Consider the following 23,069-nt stretch of genomic DNA (forward strand, 5'->3'; position numbering starts at 1 on the left):
AATCATGAACAGTAGGTTGCCACTATCCCTCAAGAGAAAAGTGTATAATAGCTGTGTCTTAGCAGTACTCACCTACGGGGCAGAAACCTGGAGGCTTACGAAAAGGGTTCTCCTTAAATTGAGGTCGACGCAACGAGCTATGGAAAGAAGAAAAGAGCAGATTGGGTGAGGGAACAAACGCGAGTTAATGACATCTTAGTTGAAATCAAGAAAAAGAAATGGGCATGGGCAGAACATGTAATGAGGGAAGATAACCGATGGTCATTAAGGGTTACGGACTGGATTCCAAGGGAAGGGAAGCGTAACAGGGGGCGGCAGAAAGTTAGGTGGGCGGATGAGATTAAGAAGTTTGCCGGGACGCCATGGCCACAATTAGTACATGACCGGGGTTGTTGGAGAAGTATGGGAGAGGCCTTTGCCCAGCAGTGGGCGTAACCAGGCTGATGATGATGATGATTCACTTGGAACGGATTCTCAGGACTACACCACTTTCGAGACTTCAATTTTCAGTGTGTCCGACGAAATACATTGCCATTCCATACAGTTAGTTTTGCGCTTCAATGCATGAAACGATGTTGAGAGAGAGTGAGAGAGATTTATTTACGCAAAATCAGAGAGGTCGGCCTGAGCTATAACTTGCTCTGGCTTGCTATTCTACACTGGGGAAAAGGGACGGGGAGGAAAAGGGCTGATGAATGATGATGATGGTACGAGGAAGAGATTTTTTTCATTAAAAAAATGTTAGTGGAACAAGAGTGAATTTCTATCGCAAGTGTGAAGGCCCATATCTCGAAACTAGTATCCTCAGAATTCGTTCCATGCCTCGCAAACTCACTAGCTACGATTCGTACATTCAAATATGTTCCGTAACTAATTATCAAAAATTAATTAGTGTAATTATGTCAACTAATAATTTCATCATTATGATTCCTCGTAGAAGTAATAGCCACCTCATCGAATAATTTAGCTCAGGGGTTAGAATTCTGCTATCTGCCGTTTTAAAGTTTTAAAATTTGGGGCAGCTAAAAAAAGAAAAAAAGAAAACAACCTATATACAGGAACGCTAGCGGTGAGGATTGGCAGCTCTTGGGAAAAGGTTAGATGTTCGAGCACAGGAAGGGTAAGCAGTCTGCTGAAACGGCCTTTATTAGCAGAGTGAAGAATACTTTGCAGGGACACGCAGGAAACACGCATGCAGTTCTCTCCGTAGTTCCTGTCGAGGTGACGGTAATACTGTCCCACTATACAATCTGTCCCGCCAAAATGCAATCTGTCCCGAGCGGAATAAAAGCGATCGCCCTATAAGGTGTCTTTTTGCCCGAATCCATGGGCGCTGATACGATCTCGATCTGGTGAGGTGGGTCTTCACCGCAAGAATCGGGAAACGACGACGAAGCCGGGCGTCTTGATGATGAAAAAAAAAGTAGAAAATATTGTATTCACTTCACTGGTGCATGGTTGTGACTTTTCTCCGAGTCTCGAGCGGTTCTGCTTAACACGGGAGCCAGGACGGCCATAAATAACCCCTTGCAGTCTGGTGGTCGTCGCTGTCTTCTTGGGTAGAGTAAAGTTTCTCTTCCTCCGCCGGTTTCTTTTTTCTTGGTGTTTTCGTTTGTTCTCGGCTTTTCCTAAGCCGCTGAACTGTTCTCTGCTTCGGTATTCCGGGGCTAAAGATGCTGGATGTCAATAATTTGAACTGAATTTATTTACAGACAGACATTAGCGGTTACATTGAGTATATATTAAACAAGGAAAGCGAATTCACATTAACGAATGCGGCTGAGTGAAGACCTCGGGGCAGTTAGTCACCCCGATCGGGGACTTGACGAGATCGGTCCGTTGTCTCTCATGTCTCAGACCACACTGCCCGCTCAGCCGTGCACATTCTAACCCCCAGCCGCGGGACCATGTGTACGGGCTGCGTAACTCGCACCGGCGGTGGCTGCCGCTCGGACCACCCGAGCCGCCCGCTGCGCCTCGGCCCGACCCAAACACTCCCCAAAGGCTCCAGGTGCCGGTACAGCGGCTCGCTGCGCGATTTATGGCGCTCGCCAGAACCAGTGCGCGAGAACCCCTGCCGCTCACTTTTTCGCCGAACAGTGTCCGGCCACCGCCTTCTCAAAGCAGGCGCTCTCTGGAAGCGGCCCGGGTGCGAGCCAACAGCACAACATTGCAATGCAACTGATACACCAATACAGAGCGGACCCCAGAGCAGTGGAGCAAGCACGCACTTCAACCAAACAAAAAGAATCACACATGAGCTCAACCAAAGCGAACATACACAAGGACCATACAAGGAGCCTGGGGAAGTATTAGTGCTTTCATCAGGTTCTGTCATCGGCGACCTCCTGCCCTTAGGTTTGTCTTCTCTTCGTCCTTTCCTTTGTGTCAGCTCGGGGAATAAAAGGGGTGACGCTGTTTCGGAGAAGAGGGAAATTATGTCGACATGAGGACGCCCGCTTGAACGCTTCTCACACTTGACAAGTCGATGTCGAGGCTTATCGTAAGAGCCTTTTCTGGGACGAGCAAATCATCTTGTCATGGGAACGTACGCCTCAATGTCTCTCACACTTGACAGGTCGATCATAACAGCGCCTTCGGTCACGTGATTCAAGGTTCACAAAGCTGTACTGGAATTATTGACAATCACAGGACTACACTCTCGTCAGTAATGCTCGGACTCTGTGTGTGGACTCAAATCATCGTTACAACGATTACACCGTGGCCTACCTCGAGACAAGTTTACAAGGCAATCTCTGGCACTGATAAATGTTCTAATGAGCAAGGGATTTAACGTAAAAATTCAATGGATCCCATCACACGTTGGAATTTAAGGAAATGAAAAACATGACGCTCTTGCACGTCGGGCACTGATATGTGTTCCAAAAGTAAGAGCGTCAAAGATTTTTCAGAATCCTAAGAATGCAATCTGCATTCACTTTCGGGCGATCCACCAGACTCCACACCCAGCTTGTGTGACTCATGGACTTACTCGGGCAGAAGCAACGCTGTTGTACTACAACCAAACAGACTCCGCGTACACCCCGGCTTGCTTATTCAAGACCGGACGATGCGCTTCCCCGTTATGTGCTTTCTGTGGTGATATCGCGGGCATCAAACATTTCATTTGGATATGCCCGCAGTTCGACACAGAAAGGAAAGCGATGGTTGACAGCTTGCAAAGGAATGTCTTTTCGCACACGACTTTTGGAGACGTCGTTTTCCCCGGGGTGCCCGCGACAATCAGGAAGAAGGCGCAACGACTGCTGATTGCCTTCATCCGAGACACGCGATTCTTCGACACCTGGTGGCACACACAGTGACTCTAATAGGAGGCTCAGGCGGAACAACTACCGGCTATTTATGCCAGGCTAACCCCGCCTGCTGCACCACCACCACCATCACCACTGCAATCTGTGTGTGATATTATGTGTTGTTTTGGTGGACTTTTTTCTTCTCTTTTTCTTTATCTCCTTCCTATTCTTTCTGTTTTTCATTTCTCTCATCTTCAAGCGGGTGGGTGTGGTGTCCCTTTTAGGAGACTATTCCTATCCTGCTTCTCTCTTTCTCTTGGTGGCATTTATATATGAATGACATTAATTTAAAGATTTGGTCAGGATCGAGCACTCATGACAGCTTGTCCATATAACGCTCATTCAGAGTAACTTTTCCCTCCGTACCACTGCGCTCAAGAAAGGCGTGAACACAGTTTGTAGGCTACGCGTAGAACTTCGTGGCTATTTGAACTAACGCTATATTCGTCACCAGAAAGAAAGTTGACTCTTTCAGATAAGTTCCGGCTCCGAGCCCCGTCTAGCTGTTCGGATCATGTCTTACCCCGGTACTTCCCCTATTCAATCTTCTGATGTCGCAGCGGCTTTTCCTGATTAAACAGTTTGGAGGAAGAGCGACACTCAGGGAGCAAAAGTGACATTCAGCTTTCGTTCGTTGTTTTTTGAATCGACAATTGTTCTGAAAAAAAAAAACAGTACTTAAAGAAAACCAGTAGTAGCTAAACAATTAAACTAGCCTTACTGTTTGTAGCTGATTAGGTATAACCTTGGCTGGAAAGCTCAAACCTTTAAGTTTTCTCCTTTTATTGCTACAGAACCAATGAACTGGCCTTGTTAGGTAGCGTTCGTATCGTGGACAAATTTGCTACCTGAAGGCATGCCATGCGCGTGGAGTGGAGAATGCGCCAGTAATTTTACCTCGCTTAAGCAAACATTATGCCACAAAGGCAAACATGTAGAGACGGTAGATACCAGACGCAGCGATCAGCCGCTCACATAAGTAATAATAGCCAAAATTTCTGACAATGAAAAGAAACAGTGTGATCGTGAGTGGGCATGAACGTACACGTGTGTTCACATTGGTTTAGTGGGCAATATTTAGGGTCGCGCTGTATTTGACAATTCCGATCCTGCGCTAGTATCGCAGGGCTGAGAAGCGAGACGCTTAGAGATGCAACGTCTGCGCATGCAGCTCCGCAACTGTGGTGCACCGCTTCCGGTGGGTTGCGGCATCCCGCGAGCGCAACGACGTCAGTCCCGCTTTCATCGTGTGCGAACGCGTGGGTGCAACATGGGGCCTTCACGTGATCGTTTACGTCATCGAACAGTGTGTGTATTCGTCTTTTCTCCGTGTCTTAATGGATGCGTTGTCATGCCACCCGGCAGAGTCTTCGCGCAAAGGCGTGCACTACGAACTTCTTTTACCAGCTCGCAGCTTTCTCCAACGCTGGTGGAGAAAGAGAAAGCAAGGAAAGTAACGGCACTGTCGTCAACCAGACGAGCGTCCCATTTGCTACCCTACACTGGGGGTAAGGGGAACGCGGTATAGAAAAAGGAAAAGAGGAAGACAGCCAGCACTGACTGCACGTGGGAGGATGCACAGGGGCACTTTGAGCGGTTCCTCAAACCGGTGCAACCCGCCGTGGTTGTTTAGTGGCTATGGTGTCAGGCTGCTAAGCACGAGGTCGTGGGATTGTATCCAGGCCACGGCGGCCGCATTTCGATGGGGGCGAAATGCTAAAACACCCGTGTACTTATATTTAGGTGCACGTTGTTAGATACTGGACCTTTTCCTGAGCCTCCTTCGAGTTCACCAGACCACATCGAATCGCGTCACACCTAATTAAGGAGCGCAGAAGCAAATCTACCACGTTCCCGATGCGCGGCACGTCCAAACAAGTTGGCGTCCCCCATCTCGTGCGCCTTTATATGGATCTTTTGTCCCACTGCTTGACTCTTCCCGAAAGTGTAGCGGGAACCTGGCACGGTTGCAGGTAACCTGGGTCCCGAGCAAAGAGGCTTTGCGGCTCTGAAAGGTCGCTCGAGAACCGCCTGCCCCCGCTGAGCACTTGCAAGCCGTGAGGCAACGATGGCCGTAATGCACCGTGAAGCCCTGGGAGAAATCCCCCCATCCGCCTTTGTGACGGCAGTTGCAGACCAGGAAGGCAATACCGGAGACAAGTAATTCCTCGGACAAGTGGAGCCAATGAAGCGACCCTCTGAGCCGAATGTGACTTGCACTCGCACGCGCGCCTACCATTGGCCGAAAATGACGCTACCTGAGCGGGCTCGCCGATTGGCCGAACGGGAAGTGACTTCCAGAGACCGGGAGCAGCAAGAAAGCATTCCTTCATTCATCTCTTTCGGGCTTCCTGCCCCTGGCCGCAGCGTCCGAGTTGCTGCCAGCCAGCAATGACTTTATTATTGTTAATTTCTATGTATCTTTACTGTAAATAATGTAAATAAAGCTCCAGTTTTCAACTCAAAGTCATCCTCAACCTCGGCCAACTCCCGCACTCAACGGCAAGGTCCAGTATCTGGGAGACAGCAATTGGGATTGTCCTCCAGATCCAACAATGTTAAAGAACCCCAGCTTGTCCATATTTCCGTAGTCCCCCACTACGACGTGCCTCATAATCAGATCGTGGTCTTGGCACTTAAAACCCCATAATTATATTTTTTTTTTTCAAATCCGTGTGCTTCGATTATCGCACTAGGGCACAAATCGCTTTTTGTGCCAGTGACGGATGTGGCTACGGTCCGAGTATCTTTCACGCAGAGAACGGTCTCGAGTGCAGTCGGTTTTAAGTTGTCCGGAAAGAACACGCTGGTGACGTTTTAAAATCAAGCGAAGTTGGAGTGAAGTAATGAACTAATTATTGAACTTTACTTATTCGCGGCTACACAAAGGGGGTGATGCACCATTGACGAGAACCTACAAGATTGTAGTTTGAGTGCGTCTGGACCGCCGTACGACAACGCGCTTTCAGACATGAGACAGGCCAGTCGCACGAATGGCTGAGGTGCACAGCGGTCTGCACCGCACTGATATCCAGACATAAGATACCATGAATAGATGTGATGTCAAAAAAAAAAAAGGAATAGGAATAACAGAATAAGGTAATGTGCGTGCTCAAAACACGAACGCTACAGATTGGTATTTATACTAAGTTCAGCTTGAAATCCCCGAAACATAGTGTTGATACATTAAGGTAACTCGTTATAATAAGTTATTTAATATTAGTGGCATGAGATACGTAGTGTGTGCTTGTCCTAACTTTTACCTGCAGCAGTGGCTTTTCGCTGTCTCTGCGGATGAAGGCCGAGTCCATGGTCCCATATCTTTTTCTTCTGCGAACGCTCTTTCGTCCAGTGGTCTCAAAGCAGCATGTAAATTCGGCCTTTCATTATTAACGCTCTTTCGTCCAGTGGTCTCAAAGCAGCATGTAAATTCGGCCTTTCATTATTAAAGTAAGGGCAATAGATGAGGATATGTACTACTGTCTCTTCTCAATCCCAAAATTTACACGAGGCACAGTCCATCATGCCGATGCGAATGTAGTAGGCGTTTGTAAAAGTGACGCCGAGTCACAAGTGCCATAAACAGCTGGTATTTGAAATCATAGAAGCTTACCACCGCGCAGTTGAGAATAAGCACACACATTTCAATGACTGCCGGGTCACTTCGAAATCATCAGCAACGCGTGCGCCGATTAAGCAGTGCCCTCCAGCCATCAACAAGTCAGGTGTGTGCCTGTGCCACTGTCAACGCCTGATACCTTGACAATTACAAATATACTATTATGCCGGCCCAGACGGCTTTCAACGTGGAAGTTCGTCAACTACCAACGTAATTGATCTTGTGACTTCTGTACAGCATCAAAAAAGAAAGGTCACCGACGATTACGATACTCCTTAATGTGAAATTCAAGCGCAGCTCTATACGTGTTTTCATTTCTCGCCGAATATCTGTCTCGCGCGGCATGTTTCAAATGGGGCGAAACGCGGCGCGACTGCCTTGCTAATCTGGAGATCGCGAGAGCCAGCGCGTTGGTGACGCGTGGGTGCGATTCACAGTAGCCGCCACCGACAGACTTTCCAGACGACGCGCCATACTCTGGCGCAATCTCGTAGCCATCATTACGCATTACGCATTTCTTCTCACGCTTTTGCCATACCTTCCTCCGTTTCCCGCCTCATGGTTCCGCTGAACCCCCCTCTCCGCTTTCCTTCTCGCGTCTTTCATCTCCCGCTGCGCTCCGCGTTCGCTTTTATCTTTCGCTGTGCTCGTTCGCTCGGTTACGCCGCCGCCACCGCCGACGCTCGCATGGCCTGGACGCCACCACCGGCAGCCTGAAGGCCGCCCACAACGCTGCTTTTTAATTTGTTTTTACTTTTGGCCTTCTCATTAATAAAAGTTATTCACCACCACCACCACCACCTCGCCACAGGAACGGGAGCCTAAGAGCTGCGCTCTAAATATCTGTAAACAATCTCTCATTGTAACTATTCTTGGATGTAAAGGGTGGGCACGTAAACCTGACCCATGCAGGCCGTTGTCGATGCACTTGAGGCAGCTAAAATGGGGGGGTCCCATCTTTCGATAGGTTAGACGTTTCCTTTAAAGGGGGTCTGTGTCTCTTCTTACCGAAGATGACCCCACAACTAAGCCTTTTTTGTCAGTCTTGATGTCTCACAAGGCTGAGCTTTGAGCCTTACTCTTTTCAATCTTATTTTTGTCGGGCCCGCCGAATCGCTATCACATACGGCTAATATCTCGCTCTGCGCCGATGATGTTCCGGCGCGATAGGCCTCAAGTGCGCTCAAGACTCTAGAAGGCGGAAACACTGGCAAATGCATACCTTCGGAGAGAAGGTTGGAGTGTCCCAGCTGGAGAATGTGCAATAAAGGCATTCACACAAAAGCCGATGTATTTGCGTATGTCTGTGCGTATCGATAATCAGTCAGTTGCTTACAGCAAGAATCACAAGTTTAGGCGTTATTGTTGATCGCCACAAAAATAAGAAATGTTAAATAGCTTTTGGGTGCAGTATCTATAGGCGCACAATATCTAAATTCTAGGATTTTACGCACCAAAATCACGATCTGATTATGCGGCACGCCGGAGTGTGACTCCGGATAAATTTCGACCACCTGGGGTTCTTTAACGCGCACCCAATGCACCGCACACGGGCATTTTTGCATTTCACCGCCATCGAAATGCGGCCGCGGCGCGGCCGCGATTTGATTCCGCGACGTCGGGCTTAGAATTGCGCAACGCCCTATAGCCCATAAGCAACCACGGCGGGTCCGCACAGCATCTATTTGCTCCTTACTCAAACCAAAGCTCTGTACGGCACTTGTCTGCCGTACACAGCTTCCTTTTGTGTTTTGGGCGACAGTACGATATCCGTGTAATGTTATACGTCTTGAGTTTAATTACACAACGCGACCGGCAGAAGCCCGGGAGGCTTTGGTCACACGTATGCCCTCCTGCTGTGGCAGTCCAGCGAACACAACTGCTAGAAAATATTATGATAAATAAAGTAAAATAAATAAAAACAAAGTAAAACTGGTGATTTGGTTGGCTTTTTCTTGGTTGACCGAGGCGTTCCTTGTCGAGTACAAATGGAGAGGGTGTTGCGATGAGGAGGAAATTGCGAATCGCTCCTGCTGGTGACAAGTGAAGAGGATATCTGCGGGGCGAGGCGCCCTTATATATACATTCTGGATGGCGCGCCTTGGCCCAAACACGACTCCGCTCCCTGGGGCGCGTCAGCGCCAGCTGAAGAGCCACAGGGGACGAGCACAAGAAGCTATTAAAAACAAAGAGCGTTCAGCGAGACTTGCTTGTAAAGCTGTCCCGGGGCAAACCATGGCCACTGTATACCTGTCCCCAAGCGTATGTTTTCAGTACACTGCACGACCACTTCAATTACCTGAATCTCGCTTTTCAATGTAACTGGCTTTTCTCGATTTCGTGCCGCGTTTAGACCCGTTTGTCGCGCAATACATGAGCCAACCGTTCTTAAGCTTGAGCTTTCAAAAGGCGCCGTGGAACGCACCTCTTGAAATGTCATTGAGTCCCTTTTGTCTTGTCCATCGGATGCAGACAGTGCTGTGAACGAAAACATTGTGGTGGCACTGAAACGCCGTGGATAGCCAAAAACTGCTGTCTGAGCAATGCCGCACCGCCAGAACAGCTAGCGGTTTGTGCGTCTTTATTCTGCTGGTTTGTCACGCGGCATAATGTCGGAACGAAACTAGATATAAGCAAGGGGGGGCGTCTCATACAGATACTGCAAAATGGACTTATAAAATGTATTGTCCATGAGCCATCGCTCATAGTCTTCAGGTTGGTCACTTCTCAACTTCACCCCTCTAAGTACACTATCGCGGACTGTCTTTGTCCCAGGGCATGCTAGAAGTAGATGTCGGTCATCCGCCGCCGTCCTTCCTTGTGGTGCTACGTTCGCGATTGGCTGACGTTCTTGAATATCGAGTCAAGAAGATAATACGACTCGAGGTCCTATGACCATATTTATAAAAATGTTCTTACGCTGTAACTCTTCGATGCCAGCCAATCCTGATGTTAGAAAATCATCGGTGCCAGTGACAAGCGAAGAGACTTGCAATTACGTCCCCGGTTTTTATCTTTCTTTCTTTCTTTCTTTCTTTCTTTCTTTCTTTGAATATAAGGTTTTCTTAGGAGACTTCAAATTCATTTGGGGTTCGTGGGGTCTTGGTGTCTGGCCACTTATGTCTCGCCGAATTGGACGATTTTAGGCATTTTATAGTACATGTAGGACAGCCACAAAGGCAACAAAATGAAGCTTAAATTGGAACAAAAATGCGCAGCAAGTTAGCGTAGAGCTATGCACGGAGCAGTAATAATGCGTAATTAGCACAAAAAGGTAGAAATGAAATCCAGATGCGCTCGTTAAAATTGGGCGCGCCTACAACCAGAAGGGTGGCTCTACTTAGGGAAAAATATGAGCCGACCCTGGAAATTGTGCAGTAGAAGACGTGGGCCGATCCCGAAACTAGTGCAGACTAAACAAATGGTACGCTAATGTGCCCAAGAAGACCTTGTCTTTCTTCGACGTCTACCGCTGTTAACTCGCCTCTTTATGCTTGACTTTTCAGCCACTGCGCAAACAGCAATGTCATCGTCTTATCGCTCCCTCTTGGCGTTCATTTGATCTGGCGGAAGTTCCTAGCTAAGTAGGGTAGCCAAATCACGGCACGATTTGTTGTCAGAAATTGTCCCCTATGGGGGGGGGGGGGGGGGTGTTAGTGTTCTTGTGTTATAGCATGTATGCGAAGACATTGACTAATTTTTCTCTCTCTTTTTATTTATTTATTTATTTCGGAATACTCTCAATCCCTTCTTGGGATTTTTACAGGAGAGGGCAAAACATACAAATACAGGTTCAGTGCTAATATATATATTTTTGAAGAGTGAAAAATAAAGGCAAAACATGCACAACACATGACAATAATAAATAAAACTGACGATGGCACTTGAATACAATAATTACACTGAGAGGAACACTAATATAAGATTATGAACAGGGTTATGCTGAGAGGAATGTAAGCACAGAGCTCTCAGCGAGGGGGATAAATTTGTCTATGGTGCGCTGGGCCGTAACTGATGGCTGCAAGCGATTCCAATCTCGGACAACTTGTGGAAAAAAAGAACATCGGAAAGTATTACTGTGACAGAAATATTCTTCAAGGGTGAGTGCATGCTTGTGACGTGTTCGTCTTGTAGTGTTTATACGAACAAAATTTGTGGGAGACATCTTTAATGCATTATTAAGAAGTAAATAAAAAAGCTTTAGACGGTGTAATTTAGCGCGGCTCGGCAACGTGTGAAGCCCAGCCGTGCGTAAAAGATCTGTGGGTGAATGCATGCGTCCATAGCAGTTAAAGATAAAGCGCACGGCTTTCCTTTGAACCATTTCGAGTGTTTTAACGTTGTTTTTAGTGTGGGAGAACCAAGCTTTGTTAGCGTATTTCAAGACCAGACGGATAAAGGTGACGTAGGCTAGAAGTTTTGTATCAGATGTAGAATGACGAAGGGCCCTTTTAAGAAAAAATAACTTGTTCATTGCTTTGCTAGCTATGCTTTGAACATGCGTAGTCCAGTTTAAGTCAGAAGTGATGACTATGCACCCAAGTACCGATATTCAGTCACACTACTGATATTCACGTTATTGCAAGAGTATACGTAATCTAACTTACATTTTTTCCTTGTAATGGACATAGAGACCATTTTTTCGAAATTATTTGCCATCTGCCATTTCTTACACCACTCTGCAATTTTTCCTAGAGCGTTGTTAAGTTTTTCCTGGTCATTAGAGTCTTTTATTTCTTGATATAGCACGCAGTCATCCGCGAATAGTCGCATTTTTACATCAGTTTCATTTGATATGTCGTTAATAAAAAGCAGAAACAACAGCGGGGCTAAAACTGTACCTTGAGGTACTCCTGAAAGAACAGGTACTAACTTGGAGGCATGATGGTCGTATTGCACAAATTGATAACGATCAGAGAAGTAATTATAAATCCATCGTACCAGTGGTCCATCGCCAAATATCGTTTTAATTTTAAAGTGGAGTTTAGTATGAGAGACTCGGTGAAAAGCCTTCGATAGATCCAGGAAAAGGGCATCGATTTGCGACTGATTGTCGAGGCTTTGTGCAAAATCATGCATAATTTCTACTAGTTGCGTAGCGGTTGACAAGCCACTACGAAATCCATGTTGGCTTCTATGGAGTATGTTATTGACTTCGACAAAATTTGTCATAAATTTCAAAATGATGTGCTCCAGTAATTTGCAGCATGTACATGTCAGTGATATTGGTCGATAATTAGCTGCCGATGAAACATTGCCAGATTTATGCACCAGAATTATTTTCGCTAGTTTCCACTCAGCAGTAAGGCTACACTCATCGATTGATCTTTGATATATCAGGCAGAGGTATTTACTTATAGGCTCGGCATACCGCTTGAGAAATTTGTTCGGGATTCCGTCTGGTCCATCACATTTCTTATCATCCATGTTTAACAACATCATAAGCACTCCCGCCTCGGATATTAGTGGAGTACCTGTCAGCGTGGCCTTACATTCGAATTCGAGGGCAAGGTCAGAGCAGTCGTTGTCATGTGTGAACACTGACTGAGAGTGTTAAAGGTGTCAGCGTCAATTCCTTCGGTGGATTTTGCCTTGCTGTTTGTGCGTTGGGAACTTAGGTATCTCCAGAATTTGCTGGGTGCTGATTTAATGAAACCATTAAGTGTGCTATTACAATAAGTCAGTTTAGCAGTCCTAATTGTACTATTTAATAGGCTAGTTAGAGAGTGAAGGCGAGTAAGGTAGTTTGGAACCGGGCGTATTTTGTGTGATTTTCTCAGTCTTTTTATTTTACGCTTGAGGTGAATAGCATCGCGTGTTATCCATGGATTCTTTTCCTTTGTGGATTTTGTTACAGTGGGAATGAAATTGTCAATGCAATGCCTGACATTAACCTTAAAACATGTCCATGCCTGATCAATGGTTGACGAATCATCCATACACAGTTCAAGAAAATTGGCGTATTCATGAACAAGATATGTCATAATGGCTGCTTCATTTGCCTTTCCGCACCCGCAGGGGCGTCTGCGTCAGCAGGCGTTTGGTGTGTTGCGACACCACGTACCCGAGCACACGAGGGTTGGACCTTCACGCGTGTAGCCGTGCGCGGCTTAGCCGTGTCTGGGGAAAAGGGGATCCTGGGGGTTGAGCCGATGCTGGGTGTTTGGACCTTTAAGGCCCCCCGGCGGAGGCAACACACCTCTTTGGCCTCTGCTTCACATAGACGGCACCCCCGGACTGACCCACCTGGGGGAAATCGGCAGTTGCCTCTTCCTGTCCCCCTCTCCACTCTTCCTCTTTCTCTCTCACTTTGAATCTTTCCTGTCTTCTACTCACTTCAGTTTACTTCTCATTTCCCTGGCAGCAAGGGTTAACCGTGTGTATCTACCCAACCTTGGGTACATATATTAGGTTATAGCGGCGTTGTATAGCTGATGTATACAGGTCCCCTTGTTGGGTTCGGTGGTGGGTGGCTACCATCGCCGCTGAATATTCCAAGAATACATGGCAAATGCATCCCCCCCCCCCCTTGCAGATCGTCCTATCGAAAGAGGGCGCACCGAAGCAATTTTTGATTTCACTTTGAAAACCAACGCAGAAACGTTCCCACGCTACCATGTGATCCACAGTGAAGGATCTCTGCCAATGAGAAAACTATCGCCATTCCTAATAGCAAAATGCCTAGTAGAAAAAATCGAAAGCAATACAAAGCTTCAAAGATGTCAAGTGGGGACCTCCTCCTTGAACTCAAAACCAAAGACCAAGTTGCAAAGCTCGCTGATCTAACCAGTGTCGGTAACATCAAAGTCACAATCTCAGCACACCGTTCTCTCAACACAAGCAGAGGTGTAATATCAGAAGAAGATTTCTTAAACCTAAGCAATGAGGAACTCCTGGAAGGTTTCCAAGAACAAAATGTAATTAAAGTTCAAAGAATAACTCTCCGAAGAAATGACGAACAAATCCCGACCAAACACGTTATACTTACCTTTGGTACCAGTATTGTACTTACTACACTTGATGCAGGCTATCTTAAGATCAACGTAAGACCGTATATTCCAAACCCGAGGCGGTGTTTCAAGTGCCAGAGATTCGGGCATGCATCGCAATCATGCAGAGGTAAATCGACATGTGCAAAGTGTAGTGCCAATGACCATCAGTCGGAAAACTGTAATGCTGCTCCACACTGCACAAACTGCAAAGGAGATCATCCAGCATATTCACGATCTTGCCCCTGCTGGAAGAAAGAGAAAGAGATAATTGCACTTACAGTGAAAGAGAAGATTTCCTTTTATCTAGCAAGAAAGAAACTAGCACACTTACCTCAAACAACCTACGCCAGTGCGGTGCGACAGGGGACAGCACCGCAGTGGTCTCAGGAGTCTACAGGGACCGCAGTCAGTGGCCCAGTAGTAACTCCATCCGTCCCCTTGGTGGCAGCAGCCAGTCCTGCTCCATCATCATCATCACAGACTGGCCTGCAGACTGGAGCCCACTAAGAAAGACAAGCTCACAATAACTACCCGAACAAAGGGACCGGTAACCTGAACGGTTACCGTTCTTCCAATAGCACATTCCCACTAACAAATGTCACCTACAGTTACTTAGTACATATATGTAAATTACCATTCTCAATTCTGCCACTATGGCTTTTATCGTGCATTGGAATTGTAGAGGACTGATTCGCAATTTAGGTGACATTAAGGACATAACAAATAACTTTTCGCCAATCGCATTTTGCCTACAGGAAACAAACTTAGGCCCTAAACACAGTCAATTCCTTAGAGGTTTCACCGTTGTCCGAAAGGACCGCGAATGTTCCAACCGGTTGTCAGGTGGAGTGGCTATAGTCGTGCAGGGCGGCACTCCTACCCGAAATGTCCCATTAAATACATCTTTAGAAGCCGTAGCTGTCACCATTCTATCCTACAAAACAATCACCATTTGCTCACTATATATTCCACCCCACACACATTTTACTATCAAAGACTTAGAAAATCTAACAGATCAGTTACCGGAGCCATTTGTCTTGGTAGGAGATTTTAACGCTCATTGTACTCTTTGGGGCAGTGTCAAAACTGACCAAAGAGGGCAACTTGTTGAAGATTTTATTCTGTCAAACGATATCTGTCTTTTAAACTCAGGTGCGCCAACTTATTTCTCACCGACTTCTCGCACATTTAGTTGTTTAGATTTAGCTTTTTGTTCACCCTCTCTTTTTACTGATTTTAAATGGGAAGCTCTCGACACGTCATATGGTAGCGACCACTTACCCGCACTCATCAAACACCTATCATCACCACAAACCCTAGTAACTAGACCACGCCGATGGAAATTACAGCTCGCTGACTGGCAGGTTTTTATGCAGAACGCGAAACTGGAAAATGTCTTTTCGCCAGAGCTCAGTATTGATGATCTTAACAAAAAAATCACTGAAGTTATAATCACAGCGGCAGAAAAGGCGATACCGCAGTCTTCCGGTATTGTGCGCAAAAAGCTAAATCCTTGGTGGACAAACGAATGTACTAAAGCCAAAAAAGAATAAAATAAGGCCTGGGGAATCCTACGAAGGTACCCCACTTATAACAATCTTCTAAATTTCAAACAGGCCAAAGCCGAAGCACGATATATTCGAAGAAATGCAGAAAAATTATCATGGCGAAAATACATATCTTCAATCAATAGTACAGTCACATCAAAACGAATGTGGGACCAGGTGAGGAAATTTAGAGGAGAGTACTCATCATACACTATACCACTACTTACATGCCCAGGCACACAAACAACACTACAGGACCAGGCCAACTTATTAGGTGAACACTTTCATAACATATCCAGCTCAGCAAACTATTCAAATACATTTTTAAAATATAAAGAATCGGCTGAGAAAGAGAGGCTGCCTACCACTGGGGCTTCAGCTGAAATGTACAATAAACTCCTCACAATACATGAATTGAACAGAGTTCTCTCTGCTGATAAAAAAACGGCAACAGGTCTTGACCGTGTGCACTACACAATGCTGGCACACCTATCCCAAGCGTCGGTAGGGGCACTTCTTAAATTTTTCAATAAGATATGGAAGTCTGGGGTAATGCCCACAGATTGGAAAAAAGCGGTAGTAGTGCCTTTTCTAAAACCTGGTAAACCCGCTACATCCCCTAGCAGCTATAGACCCATTGCACTAACAAGTTGTCTAGCCAATTCTTATGAGAGCATTATAAACATAAGACTCACATTCATCCTAGAAACAAGAAACCTAGAAATCTAGAATCCTAGAAACCTAGAATCCTAGAAACAAGAAACACCAGTGCGGATACAAAAAGGGCTGTTCCACCACTGACCATCTCGTGCGACTAGAGCATGAAATACGTGACGCGTTTCTTCACAAGCAATACTGCCTCGTGGTTTTCTTTGATTTTGAAAAGGCATATGATACCACATGGCGATACCGAATTTTGAGAGACCTTGCTGACATGGGAATTCGCGGAAGAATGCTGAATTGTCTATGCGATTTCATGTCAAACCGAACATTTCAAGTACGTCTCGGCACAATACTCTCGCGCACAATCACACAAGAAAATGGCGTTCCACAAGGTTGCATTCTGAGCACGACGCTCTTCATAGTCAAAATGAACTCTGTAAATAAGATCATCCCATCATCTGTTATGCACTCAATATATGTCCACGATTTGCAAATGGCTTGCCGCGCATCAAGCTTACCCACCTGTGAACGACAACTACAAATAACGATAAATATACAAAATGGGCTAACAAAAATGGTTACCGGTTCTCAACACACAAAACTGTTACAGTTCTCTTTTCCCAGAAGCGAGGGTTACGCTGTACTCCAGGTCTCACATTGCATGGTACAACGTACGCTACCGGTCAAAGAACACTATAAATTTCTAGGCGTAACGTTTGACACTAAACTGAACTTCCTGGCCCACATTAACGCATAATCACTGGGGATCTGACCGTACATGTCTACTACGTATATACCGATCCCTTGTACGTAGCATCCTCGACTACGGTAGTATAGTTTATGGTGCAGCTAGGCAGTCCTACATTAAGCGACTTGATCCAGTTCACAATCTTGGCCTACGACTGGCGAGCGGTGCCTACAGGACATCGCCTATACAAAGTTTATACGTTGACGCTAATGAGCCTTCATTACAGCACCGCAGAGCACAACTTACACTTTGCTATGTACTAAGAATTCGGTCATCACCACAACATATATGCTACCACATCGTAACACAGTGCCAATCACGAATACACTACACAAATAAACCAAACATGATTCGGCCACTCATCTTAAGACACGAACAATATTGTCAGACCTATGATGTTCCTCCCGAAGCCCTGCAGGTTGCCGAAAGGCCACCAAGATTGCCCCCGTGGTGCAATTTTACACAGCTGTGTGACTGGACGTTAACACATATAAAGAAAAAAGACATTCCACAAGAGCATATAATACAAGAGTTCCGAGCTATCCAAGAAAAATATAAAAATTACACAGAATTTTACACTGACGGCTCTAAAACACAAGAATACGTAGGTGTCGGGATCGTAACAAAAAATTGGGAAAATAGCATTCGCATAAATAATTTTTCTTCAGTCTTTACCGCCGAAGTTTATGCGATTTGGATGGCAGTTAAGAAAATTACTTCCGACAAGCAGAAGAATGCTATTATTTATACCGACTCGTTAAGTGCCCTAAGAGCCCTTAACTTAAACTCCGCGTCTGAACCCCTGCTTGGCGATATCTTAAACATAGTGTTTAACAAGAAATACGAAGGAACCATACGATTCTGCTGGGTCCCAAGCCATGTTGGGATAGCAGGGAATGAAGCTGCAGATAGAAGCGCATCCATGGCAGCGCACAAAAGCCTCACACACATAACACTTCCATACAAAGACAGCATCAGAGCGGTTCGTAAGGCCCTAGCATCAAAATGGCAACAAGAATGGAACTCGTGCGTAAATAACAAGTTACATATAACTAAACCCCTGCTTCGCGAGTGGAAATCATGCACTCAGCAAGAACGGTTCTATGAGGTAATGTTATGTCGACTTCGAATTGGACACACTCATCTAACACACAATTTTTTACTTCGAAACGAAAGCCCACCAACATGCGAGAAATGTCACGAAACGCTCACAGTAACCCACATCATTATATCATGCCCACACACTGAAACACAGAGACGGAAACATTTCAAACATTTGTATCACTTACATATACCTCTGCACCCTGCCTTAATATTGGGCGATGACCCACTAGTGCTATTCACTAACCTGTTCCAGTTTTTAGGTGAAACCGATTATCTACATCGACTTTAAGGTAACACAGTTATAACTACTTTAACATTGGATCTTATACAGTCCTGTGACTGGCGCAGCATGGCCTTAGTCGCTTTTGCGCCATTAAACCCGAATTAACTAACTATTTGCCTTTCCAAATGCTAATGTCGGCAAACTATCTTTTTTGACAGCCATAGGAACAGGGAAAGGCAGAGTGCACAACACAAGCTTATGGTCTGACAAACCTTCTAATATTTCAGTGTCTATTGCGGTTGATGAAAAATAATCACTAACGAAAACCAAATCGAGTATCGAACTGGACGACCCTTGAATGTGAGTAGGTGCGTGGACAAGTTGATTCAGGTTAAATGCAATTATGTCCCAGAGAACATTATTATAAAGTGATCTCGGGATTCGAGAGCTCCAGTCCGATTCCGAAATATTAAAGTCCCCAGCCAAAATAATTTTGTCACCTGATATATGCCGGTGCATGTAATCGAGTAAGGGAACCAGGTACTCTGTATCAGCGTTTGCTGGCCTATAGAAAGCGCCTACGTGCAGGACGTATCCTTCAATGTTTAGTTTGCACCAAATACTTTCGACGTTCGGTACGTCAGGCATAGGCATGAAAGATAAATCATCCCTCAAGATAATAGCCACACCCTCGCCTCTCGATACTCTATCTTTGCGCAGAATAGTATAACCTGGCGGAACAACTTCATTAGACAGTTTTAGTACTGCGTACGTAAGATTGCTACGTTCTGCAAAGTGCGCATGTGCAGAACGCAACACGAACGGTGCGTGATGCGTACGCGGCCGCTGCGTACGCACGAATCCGATTCTTGCGTGCGTACGTAGGGAGCCTTGCGTGCTGCGCTCGTGGTTCTTGTTTGTTAGGGAGAGTGCGAGACAAAGGAGTTTCGCAAAATGGCAGCGTCAAAGGCGACCAGCGGAAGGCTGTACTTTTCAATGGCCTACGATTTGGCTTTGCTGCGTGAAGTGAACGCGCAGAAGCCATTCCCGGAACCTGCACGGTGGGAATGCATAGCAAATATAGGAAATTTGTTTTTGAGAAAGCGTTCAGTGTGTGCTGTTTGCGCGAAAGACTCGACCTGCTTTTGGTGCAGTTCGTCGCAAATGACCGTGCCAGCCTCAGAAAGTAAGAACTCGGTTTTGTTGCACTTGCGTGCTGCGTACGTATCGTAATGACGCAGTACTAAAACTGTCTATTATCTGAGACGTTAGAGTGAAGCCACGTTTCGGATATAGTGACCACAACCGGACTCAGTGCTATGAATAAAGCTTTCAGACTTTCCACTTTGTTGACAAGACTTCGCGCGTTTAAGTTCAGAAGGGTTATACTTTTGGTAAGATCGCGTTGTCTGAACTGGATTTTTCGTCGTGTTTTGGTTTTATCTCAACCATATCGTCGCTATCTGCGTCCCATGTAAAAAAGCGGCCAGCTATGCGAACTTTATCGTAAGTTAACATTACCTTCTCTTTCCGGTCTAGATTTTCTTTAGTTTTATTCCAAAGCTTTTTCCTTATGTCGCGAACGTTGCGTGAAAAATCTTCACCAATAGAATACCTGGTATTTTTCAGCTTCTTGGAATTTTGAAGGATTTTCGCTTTGTCTCGGTAGTCATGCAACTTAAAAATGGCCGGTCTAATATAAGTCTCGTCATCTGCTTTTGGTCTACCAAGTCGATGAATTCGATCTATTCCGCCGATGTTAACATCAAGAATGCCTTTCAGAATTCAATCTACGACTGCCTCCTGAAGCGTTTCAAAGGATTCCTCCTCAGGTTCACTCAAGCCGTAAACAATCAGATTGCACCGACGACTCCCATTTTCAAGAACATCAAGTTTCTTGGTCATAGTGTGCACGCGTTGCTCAAGTACGGTCACCTTCTTCACGCACTCGGAGACTTGTTTTTCAAGTACTCCAATCTTCTCAAGTTTTTTGTCTATCGCGGATAGTTTTTGGTTGGTTACTGTTTTGCCCTTTTTAATTTCTTATATGTCAGCTGCGATTGCTTTCCATTGGGCTTCTAGCGACGTGTCCCCCGGACCCGGATCTGATTCAACATCTCCCCCGAGCAGCAGTAAAAACCGCTGGTCACAAAACATTTCAAAAACAGGCCGTGGGGACGGCAGCACGAGCAGGTAAACATCATTACTGCGGTAACACTTTCCATATTGTCTGCTCATCTGCAGACGAAGAACAGAAACGGATTTGAGGCCATGATCCTGGCGTTGCCGCCGTGCCCACTGCCGAAAGCTACTTGGAAGCCGTCTTTTATACTGGTTGCTGTCGTTGACAATCGGGCTTGGAGTTCCAAAGTTGAAAAATTGGTGCCGCTGGGAGCGCTGGTTTGTCTCTCGATAATAGGCATCAGAATGACCGGACGAGTCACCCAGTCGCCGTCGGTAGCCGGGAAGTGAATCAGCGGTGTGGCATGCTCCGTTGTCGGTCCTGGTATCAGCAACAGCCAAGCAAAAACCTGGACGAAGAACAGAAACGGATTTGAGGCCATGATCCTGGCGTTGCCGCCGTGCCCACAATGATGGCATTGCAAATTTGGCACTGCAAATGTTCGCGACAAATATGTCGCTGGCCTTTCCCCAGCGTTAAATTGCTGCAAGAATGAAAAGGTGCCACGGGATAAAATGAATCAACATTTTGAACTAAAGGTTCCCTGCTTGGATCGTAATCTTTACAGCCCTCTTTCCAAAGGACTGCAAGCCCCAGATGCAGACCTGATTAACCTGCCTGCCTTTCCTTGTTTCTCGCTCTTTCCAATCAACGTGCGCTATATACGTCACAGCAGTATCTGTAGCATAGCATAAAAAAATGCGGAACGTCACAGCGACGCCATTGGTATCGGCGTCGCTGTGACGTTCCGCATAAAGTCGAAGGGCGATAACATCGTCGCCGCGCGCCGTATGTTGTATGTGCGAGTGAAAGCTTGCGGGGGTGAGTCGAAGATGGCGGCTCAATCTCGCGCGCGCAAGGGTGGGATGCATCAATATCGCAATCATCAATTGCGATAGCAAATTAGTAAACAGCTACACGAAGTAAGGATAGTAGTTTTATCGACCGCATAAATTTGTAAGCATTCCATTACTAACTACATTAACAAGCATGGTCTCACGTGCGTACAAGCAAGCATGAACACATCGCACTCGATGACCGTTAAAGCTCACTGTCAAAACGCTGTAGTGAGGAAGCGCGGCAGCAGCAGCGAGCGAATGGACCTTCGTGCTGCCTCTCGCTACAACGCGAACTAAGCGGCGAGAACACAGCGCGCGCGAAGATATCAGTCTTCGTCAAACCTAGACTGTCCACATCGCATATGGTTCTCAAGATAGGCTGTAGCCGCCGGAGCAGAGCGCATCCCTTCCTTCTCCTCTCCCGAAGCGTTGCGCGCGACGTAAGACGGTGCGCTTCCTCGCCGCTCTCCTCCTCTGCACGCGCAAGATTGAACCGCCATCGTCGACTCATTCTCGCACGCTTTTACTCGCACATACTGCATACGGCGCGCGGCGACGATGTTATCACCCTTGGACTTTATAAGGAACATCACGGCGACTGCGACGGTGACTGCAGAAATGCCCCTGAAGTGCCCATATAATTGCTATCGCAATAAAATGTTAGAGGCAATATGAAAGAAGCCTGTTATAGGCTCAACCAGAACAAGTAGAGACGCATTGGCTCACCCACCAAACTTACGGCTCAATATGGTTTGTTATGACTGCAGTAGACAACATGCTGGAATGCGAGATCCACGCTGGGAGGATAGTCGGAGGACAGTTTCCACGCGATGCTGGGCGCTGCTAATTTTTCTGTAATGAGCTCCCCTCGTCAGGGAAGAAGCGCCACAAAGGGAAGAAAGTGTTGCTGCTCCGGGAGACGTAGAGACGACGGAAAGGGCTCATGGAGGAAAGAAAGCCGCCATGAACCGGTGCTTGTCCTATACTAAGACGCGGCGGAGTAAGCCAGTTGGGAGTAAAAGATCTCCTCTCCCAATCCCCACGGCCAGACCCTCCCTCCGCCTTTGCGCCTGCTGGAACTTTGATTGATTTGGAACATTGGTTGTCTGTCGTCCTGGTAGCTTGTGACCTGTGTGTGATTGGCTACCACCAGAAGTGAGGGTTTGAACAGTGGAGTTATAATGACGATGCGGAGAGAAAAAAAAGCTGCTCTGGGCCATGGAAATTAGGCTCATCCAGACGCTCGTTGCTAAACAGTTGACTTTTTCTTGTTTTTCCTATTCAATAATGTAAATAAGTTCTATAGAAGTGCCAGTTAACCTGTTGGTTTTCGTTTTCCCAACATCCGACCTTCCGATTTCTTCAACCCGAACCCTCTGCCACGTTACCATATGGGGCCGGGTTCGACATAATGTAGCACCGCAACAGGTTCACTATCCCTGTTTACCATAGCAAAGCATGCTACCTAGAGTATAAAATACGCAGTACCATGGGGAGAGATGACGCTACAGCATGACGCTCTTTCTTGTGTGGCCGTTTTTCCACATGGATTCCCGTCTTCTTCTCTGCGAGAAATATATAAGCCAATTAGACCATGCAGCAAGTAGTGATGCAAAACATAGTCGCCTGAAATTCTTATTCCAGTTACTGAAGAACAGCTGTAATATAGACGTTTCGGAATACATCTCATTTTCCAAGACGAAGGCAAGACGCCATAAACAGAAGTAAATATTAACAAAGTACTCGTGAATCGAATACCCTATATTTATTCAGTTACTTGCCATAATCTAAATCGGCCGAATATTTTACAGGCAGCAGTGGCAATGACAGATATGAAA

Source organism: Dermacentor andersoni, chromosome 1 (genome assembly GCF_023375885.2).
Source record: "Dermacentor andersoni chromosome 1, qqDerAnde1_hic_scaffold, whole genome shotgun sequence".
Taxonomy (NCBI): domain Eukaryota; kingdom Metazoa; phylum Arthropoda; class Arachnida; order Ixodida; family Ixodidae; genus Dermacentor; species Dermacentor andersoni.